At 35.3% G+C, this 18763-nt stretch overlaps 1 pseudogene; it reads left to right on the top strand.

Moving 5' to 3' along the window:
* The window catches only part of LOC130973975 (protein DETOXIFICATION 16-like), a 40036-nt pseudogene extending 34820 nt beyond the window's left edge, over positions 1-5216 (top strand).
* Positions 5217-18763: the final 13547 nt, after the last annotated feature.

Genomic DNA, 18763 nt, shown 5'->3' with positions numbered 1-18763 from the left:
TCAGTGGTTAAAGAAGTGAGAAAGCAAATATGTCTGGCAGGACCTTTAATTATGGTGAATCTTCTTAATTTTGCCATTGAGCTTATTTCCATAATGTTTCTGGGTCATGTCAGCGAGTTGGCTCTCTCTAGCGTTTCCATGGCCATCTCTTTTTCTTCTGTCACTGGCATTGGTTTAGTGGTCAGTTTCTTTTATATCTCTTAATACTCTTTTTACGGTTTCACTAATCAGATTTTTCTCCTCTTCTTTTTTTTATAATTTGAATTTATTAAAAATTATCAAATAAATATAATCTGAACTGAACCATCCCAATATTTTGTTCGGTGTTAGTTAAGAAAATATTTCAACACCAAACCTAATTACTCCCCTCCATGGCATGAAAACTAGAACCGATTACTAATTCATTGTCAACTGTTTCTATTGAATCGACTAACCTTGTGTTCAACTCCTTGTTGGTTTCATATAATGACAAATGGGAATGGCAAGTGCCTTGGATACCTTTTATGGCCAATCATATGGAACAGGACAGCATGGCATGTTAGGCGTACACGTTCAGAAAGCCATGCTTAATAAAATTTCTTAATGGTGAGCCTAAATATTTTAATTTTAATACAAAAATTTCTTAATTTTGCTATTGAAATTTTTTAAGATTCTGAATTTAATAACCGTTTTTATACTTAATAGTTAAATTTTTAATTAATAAAATTTAATTAATACTTTCTTAAAATAATTGAATTGTCAATTATTTCATTTTGGGTTGTTTATTTCTTCAAAAAAAAATTACATAAAATCAAAATTGCTGGGATTGAAAATTAATGTATCATGTTTAAATATATGCTAATGTGTTTCTTAATTCGTTTTTTTTGTAATTATGAGTGTAAAAACAATTAAAATCAAATTAGTAAGAGAAAATTTGCCAATAATAGTAATACTTTATTTTTTTATTTATCTTTTTTTTTTAAGTTTATTTGTCACAACTCTTTCACTTTATTTGTATTCTTAAAAACTAATTTTTTTTTATTATGCAATTTCAATCTAAATATTGTGATTTCATTTCAATATTATATTTAAAACAGACTATTATTGATATTTATACTTTTATAGGTACTAAAACACATAAAACCCTCGAACTTTAAATTTCATACAACAAAATACTAAATAAAAATATTTCTACAAATATAATTGGGTCAAAAGAATAAAATTTTTTAAATATTATAAAATTCAATAATTACAAAAAAATTTTATTTAACAATAATAAAAAAAATCCAAATGAAATTGAAATTTTAAAACACAATATGTATATATAATTTTAATTTAATTCGAGTCTCAATCCTATCTTTGATAAAAAAAATAGTAGATTTTGAAAAAAATTTATTTTAAATAGGGAATTAACCTAATGTCATTCTTAGCCACTATTTTTTATGCCTCCATAAAACTCAACTAAATATAAACCTAGTCTATTGTGTTACAACATACTCTTCATCAGTTCTATTATCTGAGACTAACTTGTTCTTCCTTATAAACTTCTTAATTCCACAACTTATTCAAAAATATATAAATTAGTCCATGGAGGGAGAATACAAGAATAATACCCATGTCTCTATTGAGCCTAATGTATCCAAGCAAAATAAATTAAGATCGTGGTTAAAGAAGTGAGAAAGCAAATATGTCTGGCAGAACCTTTAATCATGGTGAATCTTCTTAATTTCGCCATTGAGCTTATTTCCATAATGTTTGTGGGTCATGTCAGCGAGTTGGCTCTCTGTGGAGTTTCCATGGCCAACCCCTTTTCTTCTGTCACTGGCATTGGTTTAGTGATCAGTTCCTTTTATATCTCTTAACACTCTTTTTACGGTTTTACTAATCGGATTTTTCTCCTCTTCTTTTCCTTTATAATTTGAATTTATTAAAAAATATCAAATAAATATAATTCGAACTGAACCATCCCAATATTTTGTTTGGTGATAGTCATGAAAATATTTCAACACCAAATCCGATTACTCCCTTCCATGGCATGGAAACTACAAGCGATTACTAATTCATTACCAACTGTTTCTATTGAATCGACTAACCTTGTATTCAACTCCTTGTTGGTTTCATATAATGACAGATGGGAATTGCAGATGCCTTGGATACCTTTTATGACCAATCATATGGAGTAAGACAGCATGGCATGTTAGGCGTACACGTTCAGAAAGCCATGCTTAATAAAATTTCTTAATGGTGACGCTAAAATATTTTAATTTTAATACAAAAATTTTTTAATTTTGCTATTGAAATTTTTTAAGATTTTGAATTTGATAACCATTTTTATACTTAATAGTTGAATTTTAATTAATAAAATTTAATTAATACTTTCTTAAAATAATTGAATTGTCATTTATTTCATTTTGTTTTGTTTATTTCTTTGAAAAAAATTACATAAAATTAAAATTGCTGAGACTGAAAATTAATGTATTATGTTTAAATATATGCTAACGTGCTTTTTAATTCGTTTTTTTTTTGTAATTATCAGTGTAAAAATAATTGAAATCAAATTAGTAAGAAAAAATTTGTCAGTAATAGTAATGCTTTATTTTTTTCTATTTATCTTTTTTTAATTTTTTTTGTCACAACTCTTTCACTTTATTAGTATTCTTAAAAACTAATTTTCTTTTTTATTATGCAATTTCAATCTAAATATTGTGATTACATTTTAATATTATATTTAAAATAGACTATTATTGATATTTATACTTTTATAGACACTAAAACACATAAAACTCTCGAACTTTAAATTCCGCACAAAAAATTCAATAAAATACTAAATAAAAATATTTCTACAAATATAATTGGGTCAAAAGAATAAAATTTTTTAAATATTATAAAAATCAATAATTACAGAAACTTTTTTATTTAACAATAATAAAAAAATATCCAAATGAAATTCAAATTTTAAAACACAATATGTATATATAATTTTAATTTAATTTGAGCCTTATTCCTATCTTTGATATAAAAAAAAAAAAAGAAGAAGAAGAGAGTAGATTTTGAAAAAAAATTATTTCAAACAGGGGATTAACCTAATGTCATTCTTAGCTACTATTTTTTATGCCTCCATAAAACTCAACTAAATATAAACCTAATCTATTGTGTTACAACACACTCTTCATAAGCTCGATCATCTGAGACTAACTTGTTCTTCTTTATAAACTTCTTAATTCCACAACCTATGTAAGAATATATAAATTAGTCCATGGAGGTAGAATACAAGACTAATACCCGTGACTCTGTTGAGCCTAATGTATCCAAGAAAAATAAGTTAAGATTAGTGGTTAAAGAAGTGAGAAAGCAAATATGTCTGGCAGTATCTTTAATTATAGTGAATCTTCTTAATTTCGCCATTGAGCTTATTTCCATAATGTTTGTGGATCATGCCAGTGAGTTGGCTCTCTCCGGCGTTTCCATGGCCTCCTCCTTTTCTTCTGTCACTGGCATTGGTTTAGTAGTCGGCTCCTTTTATATCTGTTAACACTCTTTTTAGGGTTTCACTAATCGGATTTTTCTCCTCTTCTTTTTCTTTATAATTTGAATTTATTAAAAAATATCAAATAAATGTAATCCAAACTGAACCATCCCAATATTTTGTTCGGTGTTAGTTATGAAAATATTTCAACACCAAATTACTCCCCTCCATGGCATGGAAACTAGAAGCGATTACTAATTCATTGCCAACTGTTTCTATTGAATCGACTAACTTTGTGTTCAACTCCTTGTTGGACGGGCTGCAGGGTGTTGTTTCAGGAATTGTCAGAGGATGCAGTTGGCAAAAAATGGGTACTTTTATTAACTTAGGGTCATATTATGTAGTTGGAGTTTCGTCAACTATTGTGTTAGCTTTCGCCTTACATCTTGAAGTAAAGGTATGTAAATACCAAATTGAAATCTATTGTTTTTATTTGTGGACGGTCTTAATTATTTTAGATTGAGATATGCCCGATACATAAAAAGGTAAGTTAATTATATTATATAGTGTGTTTTAATAAGTATTGTATCATTTAAAAATTAATTAAATAATATATAAATTAATGTTAAATTTAAATTATTTTATATTAAAAATATTTTATAGAATATTTATTTAATAATTTGTATATAATTTTATATAATTATTTAATTAAAATATAATATAAATTAAAATATAATTTATTATTTAAAAAATTTGAATATCTATTTTTAAAAAAAGACATAGATTTTTTATATTAGAGTTATGCAAAATTATATCTTCATTTGTTGCTTTTATTTTTATATTTATTTTAGTTGTCATATTTTGTCTTTTCATATGGTATTTTTTGAGTTGTAAACAATTAAAAAATATTTTAAAAATAAATGAGAATAAAAATACCAAAAGTATAAATTAGTTTTATAATTATGATAGATTTGAATATACCTATTAAAAAGATGTGTCAAATTTAAACTTATTTGGGTTTAAAAAAATGAACGAGAATAAAAAATATTTAAAATATAAATATAAATTATGAATTAATTTTATAATCATAATATATTTAAATATATTTAGTAAGAAAATACGATAAATTTAAATTTATTTGCAAAAATTTTTACTAATTAGTACGAGAGATTAAGAAAGAAAGAGTAGCATAGTTTTATAGTATGCATAAAAAGATTAAATAATGTAGTAGTAAGACTATTAATATGTTTAAGTTGTCAAATTTTAATATTTGTAACTAAAAGTTTTTATAATTATTATTATAATATTTTTAATGTATATTTATTGTATTTAATTGATATTTTATATTTTAATTAAATAATTGTAGTTAAGATTTTTTTTTATTTTTTCTTAAAAGATAATTAGTTAATTTTTAGGTAAGTAAAATTACTAATATAAAATTATTAAAAAAATATAATTTAAATATAATATAAAAAAATTTAAATATCAATTTTTATATAATAAGAATAAATATTCTACAGGACTCTGGCTTGGAATTATATGTGCCCTTGTCGTTCAAGTATTTGGTCTAATAATCATAACTGTTCGGATTGATTGGAAGAAAGAGGTGTCTACTCTTTTGTCTTTTTAGTTTTTCTTTCAAATTTTAGTTTTGCGTATTAATTACTGAAATGGTTAAATTTGTTTCTTTTTGTAGGTAAGGATAACTAGCGAAAGAGTTAATAATTTAGGACAGACAAATATTGAAAGAGTTAATAATTCATTTATCTAAAAGTTTGAGTTTATAGTATGTTACTTTTTTTTTTAGTTTTTTTCATGTAAGTAATTTTGTGTAAGTGATAATTTTAAACATACATTTATTTATCGATTTATATAAAAATTGAGTTTATAGCATATTATTTTTTTTATTTATATAAGACGAGATTCAAACTCTCGATATTTATTTAAGTAAATTACTGATCTAACTACTAGATTAATACAACTTGATTGCAATATAAAAATAATAAAATTCACATAAAAAAAAACAAAAATTTTTATCATGTTAGTCAATTAAATTTAATATCTGTTATTACTCAATTAAATTAAAAAATAACGGTTATATATAATTAACTTTTACATAAAATTATAATAATAACAATTTTTTAGTTACAAATACTCAAAATATATATTATTAGACCTACTTAATCATATTATTAATTTTTTTTAGAAAAGGGGTTAATATGAATACCCCAAACAGAACAAACAAAACAAGGCTAATCAGCTCTTCTTAGGTTTGGTTTGATAAAATTTTTTGAAGAGGTGGTTGTGTTTTTTAAAAACTCAAGTTTTTCATTTTATATTTGGTAAATAAAAAGACCATATGCTTGTGTTTGCAGATTTTAAAAGATTAGTGTATTTTGAAAGCACCTAAGATAAAACTTTTTAAAATTGGCTTGTACTTTTCAAAATTTAAAAGTCTAATATAACCTCATATATTAACTAATTTTTAAATTTAATGCTTGCATTTATGTTTATTATAATATTTTTAAATTCTAAAAACTATTTTACCAAATGCAATTATTATTACTTGTGTTTATTAAAAACTACTTTTAATTTGATTTACCAAATATAAATATTACAATTTTTTATTTTTTTTTAAAATTAACTCTACTCTTAGAAAATAAAAAATTTAGCGAGCCTTATTCTAAGAGTTCCACGAGAATCAGAAAGTAGAGCATGTGTAACATCAGAAGGTGGCCTCTCAAACAAATGAAGACCTATGGGGAGCTCCTGACCTTTTTTAGCCAAGGTGTCGGCTACAACATTAGCTTCTCTAAGAATATGGATCCACTCCACCTTCTGAAGACGTCTCTCCAAGATTGCTATGTCTTCCAACAGTGGTTTGCACAGATGAGAGGCTGGACACCCATCTTTAATAAACTTAATGGAAAGACCAAGAATAAGATTCAACAATAAGGTGTTGGAAATTATGTGTATTAGCAATCTGAAGGCCTTCAACAATCTCCCAAAGCTCGGCATGAGTGATGGAACAACTTTTCAAATTACACAAAAATCCAACAATATATCTGCCCAAGTAATTTCGGAACACCCCCACAGGCCGCACTATTATTGGAGGAGAGGAAAGAACAATCCACATTAAGCTTCACACAATCTTGGTGGAAAGACCTAACATATGAGCTGTCCGGAGCTTCTTGTAGCAGAATTTCGTTTGAAGTTATTTTTCAATGCAGTTTGAATGTCTTCAAACCGAGCTTGAATAGTACTAACAGTTGCAACGGGGAGAAAACTCTTTTCTTCAAAGATGAGGAGATTTCTATATATATAGTACCACAAAGAAGAAGCTGCAACACTAAGTCGGCAATTCCAATCACTCTTCGCTGAGAGATTACTAATGAGTCAATCTCTAAGCATTGAGGTTGTAAAAGTTTTGAACAAACTGATGCGGATGAAGTAGATTCCATACTTGTTCGTTATTGTGGGATCTCGAGTGCTCGGTGGATCGGATGGTGATGAAAAGGTTAGAGAGGGAAACCCTGGGTTGATCTGGAGCGGGCGTTTGAGGTGTGCTCAGTGAGTTGATGGTGCCGGAGGAGAGGAGGATGAGGGGTGGCCTCCTGCAAGGACACTCCGACGGTCAAGTTAGTGTCCGTACGAGGGGATGGCCAAATTAGGTAAGATATGACGTACCTTGGGGGGAGAGCTGTCATCTTCCCTTATATATTGTGCAGGGCGGGCTTATGGATGACCTAGCCCACTGGCCAAGGAGCTTCTATGAGCTGTCCTAGTCCACGTGAGAGGAACAGGTCGTTCCGGACTTCAGGTCGGGGACTCGGGGGGTGGCCCTGACGATTGGATTTTTGACGGTTTAGAATTTCACTAATGAAATCTCGTTGTAAAGTATAGTTTCTAAACCAACAATAATCCTCTCATGCAAAAATTTGTTTGTCACAAGTACAAACCCCTAAAATCTATAAACCGAAGTATTTAAACCTCGGGTCGTTCTCCCTAGGAATTACAATAAAGTGTCTTGTTATTGGTTGTGAGTTGTTTTGGGGTTTTGATATGAAGCATGAAAGATAAATGGCAAGAAAGTAAACTAAGGCCTAAAAAGGTCTTGGCAAGGGTTGGTGGTCAAGGATCTCTATCCTAATCACTAACCACAATATGAGAATTGGCAAGGATTAATCTCATTAAATCATCCTCTAACTAGTAGTAAAGGAAAGTCAAATGAGCTATATCAATCCTAGTCCATAAGTCCTAACTCTCCACTAATTCAATTAGTGAGAACTAGAGTTAATGGCTCCCAATCATCAATCACTTGGACATTAGTAACTCAAGAGGTCCTAAGTTACCTTTCCAAGCCAAGAGTATAAAATCCTACTCTAAAATCCAACCAAGCATTTTATCAAACACTTGGAAGGCATAAAAGGAAAGCATAGTAAAATTGCAAGAAAAGTAAATCTACACTACTCAATTGCAAGGAATTAAACAACAACAAATCAAATGAACACAATTATTATGAAGTACCTTGATTGAATTGAAAGAGAGTAGAAGAAACAAAAGTAGATCTACAACAAAACACAAGAACAACATAAAAGGAAATTGCAACAAAAGAATGGAAGAAAGATGAATGTAACTACAAGGAATTGAGAGATAGAGGTAGAAGAAAGCAAAGATTAAAACCTAGATCTAAGAACTAAACTTAATCCTAATCCTAATTCTAGAGAGAAGTGAGAGCTTCTCTCTCTAGAAACTAACTCTAACTACTAAACTAAACTAATTGGTAACTAACTTCTAAGAGTATGAGAGTATATTGATTCCCCTTCAATCCTTGGCTTAAATAGCATCAAAAATGAGTTGGATTGGGCCCACAAGGCTTCTAAAATCGCTGGCCACATGTTGCATTAAGTGGGTCATGTGCCACCATCGGCGCGTCCGCGTACCGTGCGCGTGCGCGCCCCTATGCGCGGTGCAACTATAGTAAATCTTATATTGTTTCGAAGCCCCGGATATTAGCTTTCCAACCCAACTGGAACCGCATCATTTGGACCTCTGTAGCTCAAGTTATGGTCTTTTAAGTGCGAAGAGGTCGGCTTGACAGCTTTCCGGTTCTTTCATTTCTTCATGAGTTCTCCAACTTTTCATGCTTCTTTCTTCATTCCCTTGATCCAATCTTTGCCTTCTAAATCTGAAATCACTTAGCAAACATATCAAGGCATCTAATGGAATCAAGGAGAATTAAATTTAGCTATTTTAAGACCTAAAAAGCATGTTTTCACTCTTAAGCACAATTAAAGGAGAATATACAAAACCATGCTATTTCATTGAATAAATGTGGGTAAAAGGTGATAAAATCCCCTAAATTCAGTACAAGATAAACCATCAAATTGGGGTTTGTCAACCTCCCCACACTTAAACCAAGCATGTCCTCATGCTTAAGCCAAGAGAAAGCAAAGGGATCAACATTTATTCAATGAAAATTACTAAATGCAATCTACCTATATGCAACTATCTACATGAATGCAATTGCTTGGTCAAAATAAATTAATTCCCAAGAAGCATATATAAGCACAAGGGCAAAAGGTATTAACAACCATGCCAAACCACAATTGAATTGAGCTATTAAATATTTTTACAAACTTGCATGAAAGGAGATGATCATTGGTGGAAACATGTAATTGAGCATCAAACCCTTACCGGATGTATTTGCACTCTATTCGCTCAAGTGTTTAGGGTTGATTCACTCAATTCTTCCCTAATCATGCTTTCCAAGATTTGTTCTTCTTCTAACAATCAACAAATATTTCATGCATGCATACATATATCATGAGGTCTTTTCTTTAGGTTGTAATGGGGCTAGGGTCAAGGTAGGATGCATATTTGGTTAAGTGAATTTGAAATATGAATCTTTGATAAGCTTAAACTTCCCACCTAACCTATGACATCCTATACAATTAAATTCCAACCTAACTACCCATTTTTCACTCTTTCACATACTCATGTATTTCTTTTTAATTTCACAACACCTATGCATTGATTTTATTGGACTATACTTTGATTTGGGGCATTTTGTCCCTTTTTTATTCCTTTCTTTTTTTTTTCTTATTTTTCTTTCTTTTTTTCTATATATTTTTTTTCTTTTCCATATTATTTTTTTTCTTTTTCTTTTGTTTTTCTCATTTTTTTTCTATATACAAGAATCTCAATGCATAAGATTTTACAATTGATCAATACATGAGCATGTACCCAATTTCTAATAATTTCAATAAAAATACAAAACTACCATTTTATTCACCCAATGTCCCAAGGTTCCCACACTTGAATGATACTCACACACACTAGCCTAAGCTAATCAAAGATCCAAATAAGGACATTTATTGTTTTTCGCTTTAAGGCTTGTAATGTGCTGAATTAAGAACAAAGTGGGTTAATCGTAGGCTCAAATTTGGCTAACAAAGGAAGATAAAAGGTAAGGCTATTTGGGTAAGTGAGCTAATGAAACAATGGCCTCAATCATATAAATGCATGTATAGACAAAATAATGGACATAAAGAATCAAACAAATCAAAGATTACAATCATAGGAAGAGAATAATGCACACAAGAAGGAAGAATAAGTGGTTATAAGATGTAACCACACCATTAGGCTCAAATCTCACAAGCTTGTGTTCTTAGCTCAAAACATGATCCACAATATATATAATTCAAGCAAGTTCTATGAAAAGTTTTTACTCAAATCAATTAAGGTGCCCTATAGATAGAAATCTTGAAAAATTCATTATTTTGACTAAGCTTGTTGTGTATATATATATGCAATAAGAATCCTAAAAACCTAAAATGAAATGCAAAAGTGTTGGGATTAGAAACTTGTCACCCAAAATCGCCGAACGGTCGGACGACCTCCCCACACTTAAAAGTTTGCACCGTCCTCGGTGCACGCAAAGGAGAGCAAGGGGGACGGGTTGCTACAATTGATGAGCTCCTTCAAAAGGTTGTGCGGATGACTTGTTTGTTGCCCCCTTTAAAAGCTTTTCCTTTCTCCCTCCTTGGTGGCCAACCTAAAAGGATAGAAAAGGAAAGGAATATTAAGCCTATGACAAAGATATCAAAGCAAATAGAACATAGGCGGGGGTTAATGCCAAATAAGAGTAAGGTTCTCACTACATGTTAGCTACGCATGTAGGTGAGAAAACAATGTAAGCTAAGGCATATCATTAAGCTCGATGCAAGAGTAAAGTTAAAGCATGAAGAGTGTATTGAGCATCAAGTTCAAATGAAAAGAAGTGGGTCATGAAAGACAATATGAGGTCATATCAATGCACAAAGACACAAGAGTCATACAAGATGAAGCATTGATTTAAAAGTTTCATCACCCAACAATATCAAACAAATCAAGAGGCACCAAAACAATGCAAGAATTTCTCAACAATTGAGTGTAAGAATCCAACACCATTATTGAAATGACACTTAGAAAAAAAAATCGAAAACATGCTATAAAAACAAAATGAAAATGGGGAGAGTAGAAGTATGCGAATGTAGTGAACAAAAGAAAATGGAAGATGAGGAAAAAAAACTCTTTTTTTTTTTTTTACCGACGCGTGCGCGTCATGCACGCCTACGCGTCGATGTGCATATTGGTTGAAGGACGCGTACGCGCCAGGTGCGCGCACGCGTGCATCGAGTTAGGCCGAAGGCATAATGTCGGCCCAAGTCTGGCACAAATCTCGGGTAAAAGTACCGGGGTGCAGATTGTGCAATCGACGCGCGCGCGCACAGTGTGCGTGCGCGTGCATTGCCAATTTAAGATCATGTGCGCGTACGCGCCAGGTGCGCGCACGCGTGCATAGACTTGTGCCTTAGGCCCAATGTTCGCACAGTGCAGGCCTAACTCTCGGGTTTTTGGCCGGAGGTGAAATTTTGCATCCACGCGTACGCGTACAGTGCGCGTCCGCGTGGGTGGTTGAAAAATGCTCAGGTGCGCGTACGCGTTATGTGCGCGCACGCGTGGATGGTGTTCTGTTTTTCAAAAAATATTTTTTCTAAGTTCTTACACCAATCCAAGCCTTTCAATCCTCCAAACAGCTACCAAAACGCCCTAGAACCTTATTCAACATACTATACTACTAACTAAACTTGATAAAACAATAAAAACAAGAAATTAAACTAATTCTACCAATATTTACAAAAGATAAAAATGAAAATGAGAATCTACCTATAATGGCAACTCAATTCACTTATTAACAAACTAAAAGAGTATGGAAAGAGTTTACCATGGTGGGGTGTCTCCCACCTAACACTTTTATTTATTGTCCTTAAGTTGGACTTATGGGGAGCTTCTTATCAAGGTGGCTTGTGCTTGTATTCATCTTGGAACTCCCACCAATGCTTGGTTCTCCATTGTGCCCCAAGATTTCTCATGGATTGAGCCAAGTGTTGATGGAGTTCTTCACAAGCTTGGGGCTCCCAAAGTTGATCCTCTTCTTGTGATCCGGGGTCCCACACTTTGTTTTCACACCCGTCTTGAGGTTGATCATCATTATTAGTCCAACCGGGTGGTGAGTAAGGTGAATTCTCTATGAAGTGCCCAACAATCCTTCTAGACCCATCTATTTGAGCACTACTCCATCCTTTATATCTCATGTTTGATGCATCAACCATAATGAGCCTTGATTTGCAACGCCCACCACAAAACTTTTTCCGCTTACGCTTCATCCCGCAAACTTCCCTAAGTTGGCCATCCGTTTCAAGCAAACCATATTCAAGTGGGATAATAAAACTAATAGAAATGAATTTCACCCACTCAAATGAAGGTGTAGATGGCAACCTAGGCAAAGATGCTTCCAAAGATCTTGACAAAGCATAGCCAACCCTCGTTCTTCTATTTCTAGGGACTTCCACCTCTTCACAAGATCTCTTAATCTCAATCCTTTGTTTAACAATTTTATCTAAACCTTTTCCTTTACTCAAATCATAATAGGGAGGGTGAGAAAAATTTACCTCCTCAACGCTTTCAAATCCAACCGGAGAAGGTTCTTCATGCTCAAAGGATTCTTCACCACTAAGACTTGATGCTTGATCTTCATCACCAAGGGAACTCAATTCTTTCTTTATCCCATCCAAGTCTTCATATGGAGTATGCCTTGGAAGGTGTGCACTTTCCTCCCTAGCATCAATTTCAATCATCTTGGAGGGGTTTTCTTCAACTCTATGTTCCCATGGAGGCTCCGCATCTCCTAAGTCTTCTACCACTTCTTCCTTGTCTTCAATAATTAAAGCTTCCTCCAATTGTTCCAATACAAAGCAACTTCCCTCATTTTCCACCGGAGTTTCCAATCTCTCCTTCATGCTATGTTCTTCATTTGATTCTCCACATGTAGCCGTGGGAGTTCCTTGAGTGTTCAAGCATTGGGAGGCTAATTGATTTGTTACTGCATCCAAGGCGGCCATGAAATTTTGCACATCCCTTTGCATCTCTTCTTGCCCTTGAACAAGAACACCAAGGGTTTCATCCATTAGAGATTGGGGTGGTTGGAAGGATTCATCATTTTGGGGGAAGGGTTCATAGTAGGAAGGTGGTTTTTCTTGGTAGAGTTGTGGTGGTTCAATGTTTTCCATTCTTTCCACTTGTTGCATAACACACTCCATGGTTGCTTGAAATTGATCCAATGCTTCCTTGAGATGATCCCTTGACTCTTGTTCCTCTTGGATAATATGATTAGGATCATGTGGCTCTTGGATCAATGGATATGAGTATTCTTCCATGAGAGGTTGTGGTGGAAAGTAGTATTCATCTTGTGGTTGAAAATTTTTGTATATTGGAGGTGGTTCATCTTGGTAATAATATGGAGGAGGTGGCTCTTGAAAATATTGATGTTGGAATGGTGGTGGCTCTATATGTGGTTCATATGGCTCATATGGTTGTTGGTAGGATGGGTATGTATTAGGGTCATACGAAGGTGGTTGGTAAAAATAGGCTTGTGAGTATGGTTGAGGCTCATGTTGAGGATATGAATCATAGGCATATGGTGGTGGTTCTTGAAAGTCACAAGGAGATTCACCATAGCCATTTGATTGGTATGCATCATGGAATGGCTCTTCTTCATAGTTCATTGGTGGAGGTTGTTGCCAAGAAGATTGATCATATGCATATGACTCCTCCCACCTTTGGTTATCCCATTCTTGATACACATCTTCATTATAGTCCTCATTTCCTACAACATTTTGATAACCAAACTCATAGCCAAGGTGAGAATTCATGATAGCAAGAGCAAATAAGAAACAAAAATTAATAAGAAATAATGAAACAAAATACTAAGACTAGCAAAAACTAACAAGCAATCAAAAAATCAAGCTATTCACAATATTCACATATATACAATAACCAATAACACAACACCATTGCAATTCCCCGGCAACGGTGCCATTTTGACGATTGGATTTTTGACGGTTTAGAATTTCACTAATGAAATCTCGTTGTAAAGTATAGTTTCTAAACCAACAATAATCCTCTCATGCAAAAATTTGTTTGTCACAAGTACAAACCCCTAAAATCTATAAACCGAAGTATTTAAACCTCGGGTCGTTATCCCTAGGAATTACAATAAAGTGTCTTGTTATTGGTTGTGAGTTGTTTTGGGGTTTTGATATGAAGCATGAAAGATAAATGGCAAGAAAGTAAACTAAGGCCTAAAAAGGTCTTGGCAAGGGTTGGTGGTCAAGGATCTCTATCCTAATCACTAACCACAATATGAGAATTGGCAAGGATTAATCTCATTAAATCATCCTCTAACTAGTAGTAAAGGAAAGTCAAATGAGCTATATCAATCCTAGTCCATAAGTCCTAACTCTCCACTAATTCAATTAGTGAGAACTAGAGTTAATGGCTCCCAATCATCAATCACTTGGACATTAGTAACTCAAGAGGTCCTAAGTTACCTTTCCAAGCCAAGAGTATAAAATCCTACTCTAAAATCCAACCAAGCATTTTATCAAACACTTGGAAGGCATAAAAGGAAAGCATAGTAAAATTGCAAGAAAAGTAAATCTACACTACTCAATTGCAAGGAATTAAACAACAACAAATCAAATGAACACAATTATTATGAAGTACCTTGATTGAATTGAAAGAGAGTAGAAGAAACAAAAGTAGATCTACAACAAACACAAGAACAACATAAAAGGAAATTGCAACAAAAGAATGGAAGAAAGATGAATGTAACTACAAGGAATTGAGAGATAGAGGTAGAAGAAAGCAAAGATTAAAACCTAGATCTAAGAACTAAACTTAATCCTAATCCTAATTCTAGAGAGAAGTGAGAGCTTCTCTCTCTAGAAACTAACTCTAACTACTAAACTAAACTAATTGGTAACTAACTTCTAAGAGTATGAGAGTATATTGATTCCCCTTCAATCCTTGGCTTAAATAGCATCAGAAATGAGTTGGATTGGGCCCACAAGGCTTCTAAAATCGCTGGCCACATGTTGCATTAAGTGGGTCATGTGCCACCATCGGCGCGTCCGCGTACCGTGCGCGTGCGCGCCCCTATGCGCGGTGCAACTATAGTAAATATTATATCGTTTCGAAGCCCAGGATATTAGCTTTCCAACCCAACTGGAACCGCATCATTTGGACCTCTGTAGCTCAAGTTATGGTCTTTTAAGTGCGAAGAGGTCGGCTTGACAGCTTTCCGGTTCTTTCATTTCTTCATGAGTTCTCCAACTTTTCATGCTTCTTTCTTCATTCCCTTGATCCAATCTTTGCCTTCTAAATCTGAAATCACTTAGCAAACATATCAAGGCATCTAATGGAATCAAGGAGAATTAAATTTAGCTATTTTAAGACCTAAAAAGCATGTTTTCACTCTTAAGCACAATTAAAGGAGAATATACAAAACCATGCTATTTCATTGAATAAATGTGGGTAAAAGGTGATAAAATCCCCTAAATTCAGTACAAGATAAACCGTCAAATTGGGGTTTGTCAGGCCCCAATGATACCGACCCGACTGGTGACCTGGGTTGTACGGAGTGTAAACCGGGCGTGCCCCAGGTCGGGTGTTGGAAATCGACCCGTCGGACTCTTCCTATCGTGAGGGATGGCGCCCCAACCCGACGATTAGTTGGGCTGGACTCTGGTCCGTAACAGTGCCCCCAACGCGCCAGCCTTGAGGTTTGGGGCTCGTGGCTGGGCGCATTTGTCCTACTCGCCGAGATGGGATGTGCTCTTCTTCTCAGGAGCTCGTTGATAGCGTTTCATGTTTCTCACGCGTGGTCATCTCGTCTCTGACGCTGCCTCCTTGGCGTCTGCGCTGGACATTAAATGCCCATCATTTCGTGATTTGAAATTTGTGTAAAATGACAGGTATGCCCCTGCCTTTTGGCGCTTCTTCCTTGACGGTTACACTCTTCGCCCCCTTTTTTATTTTCACAACCTCCTCATTTCCCCATTCTTCTTTTTTCCCTCTTCTGTTTCCTTGAACTGCTGCTGTTTCTACTCTCTTCTTTTGCTGCTGCTTCAATTCCGTTCGCGCTTCCAGATTTCTTTCTTTCTTTCAGATTCCTTCCTCAACTTTTGCATTTTCCTGGTACATTGTTTATGGTTTTCATTGCTTTTTGGTTTTCTTTTGGCATTCCTTTTGTGCTTTTTCCGTGTGTTTTTTCCTATGCATGCCTGGATTTTTGTTTGCTTTTGCTGCTTCTTCTTTTAGAGAGGGTGCCACTGGGTTTTTCTTAGGTTTTGCTTGAGTTATGGGTTAGTGTAGGGTACCTATGGGGTGGTTTAGGGAGTTGTAGTTTGTTTATACTGCTTTTAGGGTTCCCGACCTCCCGTTCTAACTAAGTGGTGCCCCGACTGTAGGTATGGCTGACCGCCCTGTGCTCCCGAACATGGCTCAACGGCCGCTAGCCAATTTTGTCGATCACTACGCCTGGGTTACTTCCGATGTGAAGAACACCCCTTCTAAGGTCACCTATGAGAGCCTCCAGGATCTTCGCCAGGCCGGGCTCTTGTGCGGAGGAGGACCCGAGGAGGCATTGTACCAGGTTTACGTCCCTGCCGATCGGGAGCGTGTTTGTCAAAAGAACCTGGCCTCCCCTCGAGTTGTTGATTGGTTGTGGGTTTATAAACCCATGTTCACAACCTTGGGAGTTCGCCTTCCCTTCTCTTCCTTTGTCATGGGTTTGCTAAATAGGTGCGATGTTGCTCCGTCGCAGCTGCACCCGAATAGCTGGGCTGCTATTCGGTGTTTTAAAATGGTCTGTGAATATATGGAGATCTCGGTATCTGTAACCTTGCGAAGTGGATCTATCGTAGTCTTCTCTGTGCTGCTGCTATCGCTAAGAAGGTGGAGCCTATCTTGGGAGATATTCATTCTATGGAAGGGAAGCTTCGGAACTCCCAGAAGGATTTGACTGATTCGAGGTCCCCAGAGGAGTCTCTGAAGAAGAAGTTATCTGAGCAGGAGGAGAAGGCCAAGGAAATCAATAGGTTGGTGGAGCAGGACATCACCTTGATGAAGGATTTGAACACTTCCCGTGGTGAGACCGCTGCTGCCGAGAAGAAGATCAAAGACTTGGAGGAAAAGCTGAAACTGGTGGAGAGCTCGGCAACGGCTGCCAGTCAGGAAGCAGCCGCTCTGAAGAAGAAAAATAAGGAGATTGCTAAGGGGGCCCGGGAGGCCGTGAAGCTGACTGAGGTGGGGATTAAGCTTCAGGTTGTTGTGCTAGCTCCCGACCTCGACCTTTCTCAAGTGGGCGCTCTCAAGACTGTTGAGGACGAGAAGATTGTTGACATCCTCAAGCCTTGAGATGGATTCTTCTTCTTTTCAGCTTTTATACTCCTTGCCTTTGTTCTTGTAATTTTGCTTTTTGCTTTTGGGCCTTTTAAGGCGCCTTTGATTGTAATGAATATTTTGATACTTCGTTTTAATTAAGCTGTTTTATGATAATTGTTCGCTTGCTCGGGCCGTCGTGGCTTTTGCCTACTTTATTGATTTTGCTTATCCGGGCCATCGTGGCCTTTTAATTAAGCCGTTTTATGATAATTGTTCACTTGCTCGGGCCGTCGTGGCCTTTTGATTTACCGCTTTTATGGTATTTACCGTTTTAATCGCTTGTTGCTTTTTTACATTTGGGTCCCTTTGGTTCCCGGGGTGATCAGTCCCGGGTTTCCGTTAGATCGACCGCTTGTAGTTTTTGTTGTTTCGTCGTATTTGGCGAAAATCTTGCACAAGACAGAGTTGTTATATATGTATATGTAGAACTTAAAATAAAGGGGTAATGTGATACATAATTAAGGAAAATAGAAACGAAGGAAAATGGAAAAAATTAAAGTGGATGTGAAGGGGTCGTCAGCCCGTCAGGTCGCTTTTTCCTATGAGTAAAATCTTTTTAGGTTTGCCATGTTCCATGTCCTTGGCACCTCGCTTCCATCTAGCTTTTCTAGCTTATATTCGCCCTTTCCGAGGACTTCTCTGACCCTGTAAGGTCTTTCCCAATTTTCGTCCAACTTGCCTTCTCCCGGGGTTGGCGGCCCTATGTCGTTACGTCGTAAGACCAGGTTGCCTTCCCCGAGGCTTCTCCTTAGCACTTTGCCATTGTATCTTAGGGCTATCCTTTGCTTGATTGCTGTCTCTATCAGGTGTGCCATCTGTCTTGTTTCGTCAACTAGGTCTTTCTCGATTGCCTCGTTTCCTCCCCCCAAGAAGTAATCTTGGACTCGGCTCCCCTATTTCGACTGGGATGACCGTGTCAACCCCGTATGTGAGTCGAAATAGGGTTTCGCCGGTAGATGACTGGGGAGAGGTTCTGTAAGACGATAAGACTGAGGCTAGCTCGTCTATCCATGAGCCCTTCTTCCCTTCGAGTCATTTTTTTAGCTTTTTTAGGATAACTTTGTTGGCTGCTTCTACCTGTTTGTTGCTTTGAGGGTGCTCGACTGAGGAGAACCTTTGCTTGATCCCTAGTCCTGAGAGGAATTCTTTAAATTTCTTGTCAGTGAATTGTGCCCCATTATCTGATATGACAAGACTCTAGGATTCCGAACCTGGTGACCACTTGCCTTCACATGAATTTTTGACAATTTACTGAGGATATGCTGGCTAGTGATTATGCCTCTACCCATTGTAGTAGTCTATAGCTACTATCAAGTATTTCACTTGTCCTGGCCTGGGTGGGAATGACCCTAAGATGTCGACTCCCCATTGGGCGAAAGGTCGGGGTGCCATCATCAAACTAAGTTCCTCAGGTGGAGCTTTGTGGAAGTTGGCATTTTCTTGGCATTTCTTGCATTTCCTGACGAATCCCTGAGCGTCCGACATCAT

The sequence above is a fragment of the Arachis stenosperma genome, chromosome 4 (assembly GCF_014773155.1).
Source record: "Arachis stenosperma cultivar V10309 chromosome 4, arast.V10309.gnm1.PFL2, whole genome shotgun sequence".
NCBI lineage: Eukaryota > Viridiplantae > Streptophyta > Magnoliopsida > Fabales > Fabaceae > Arachis > Arachis stenosperma.
This window is presented reverse-complemented; position numbering and strand designations above follow the sequence as displayed.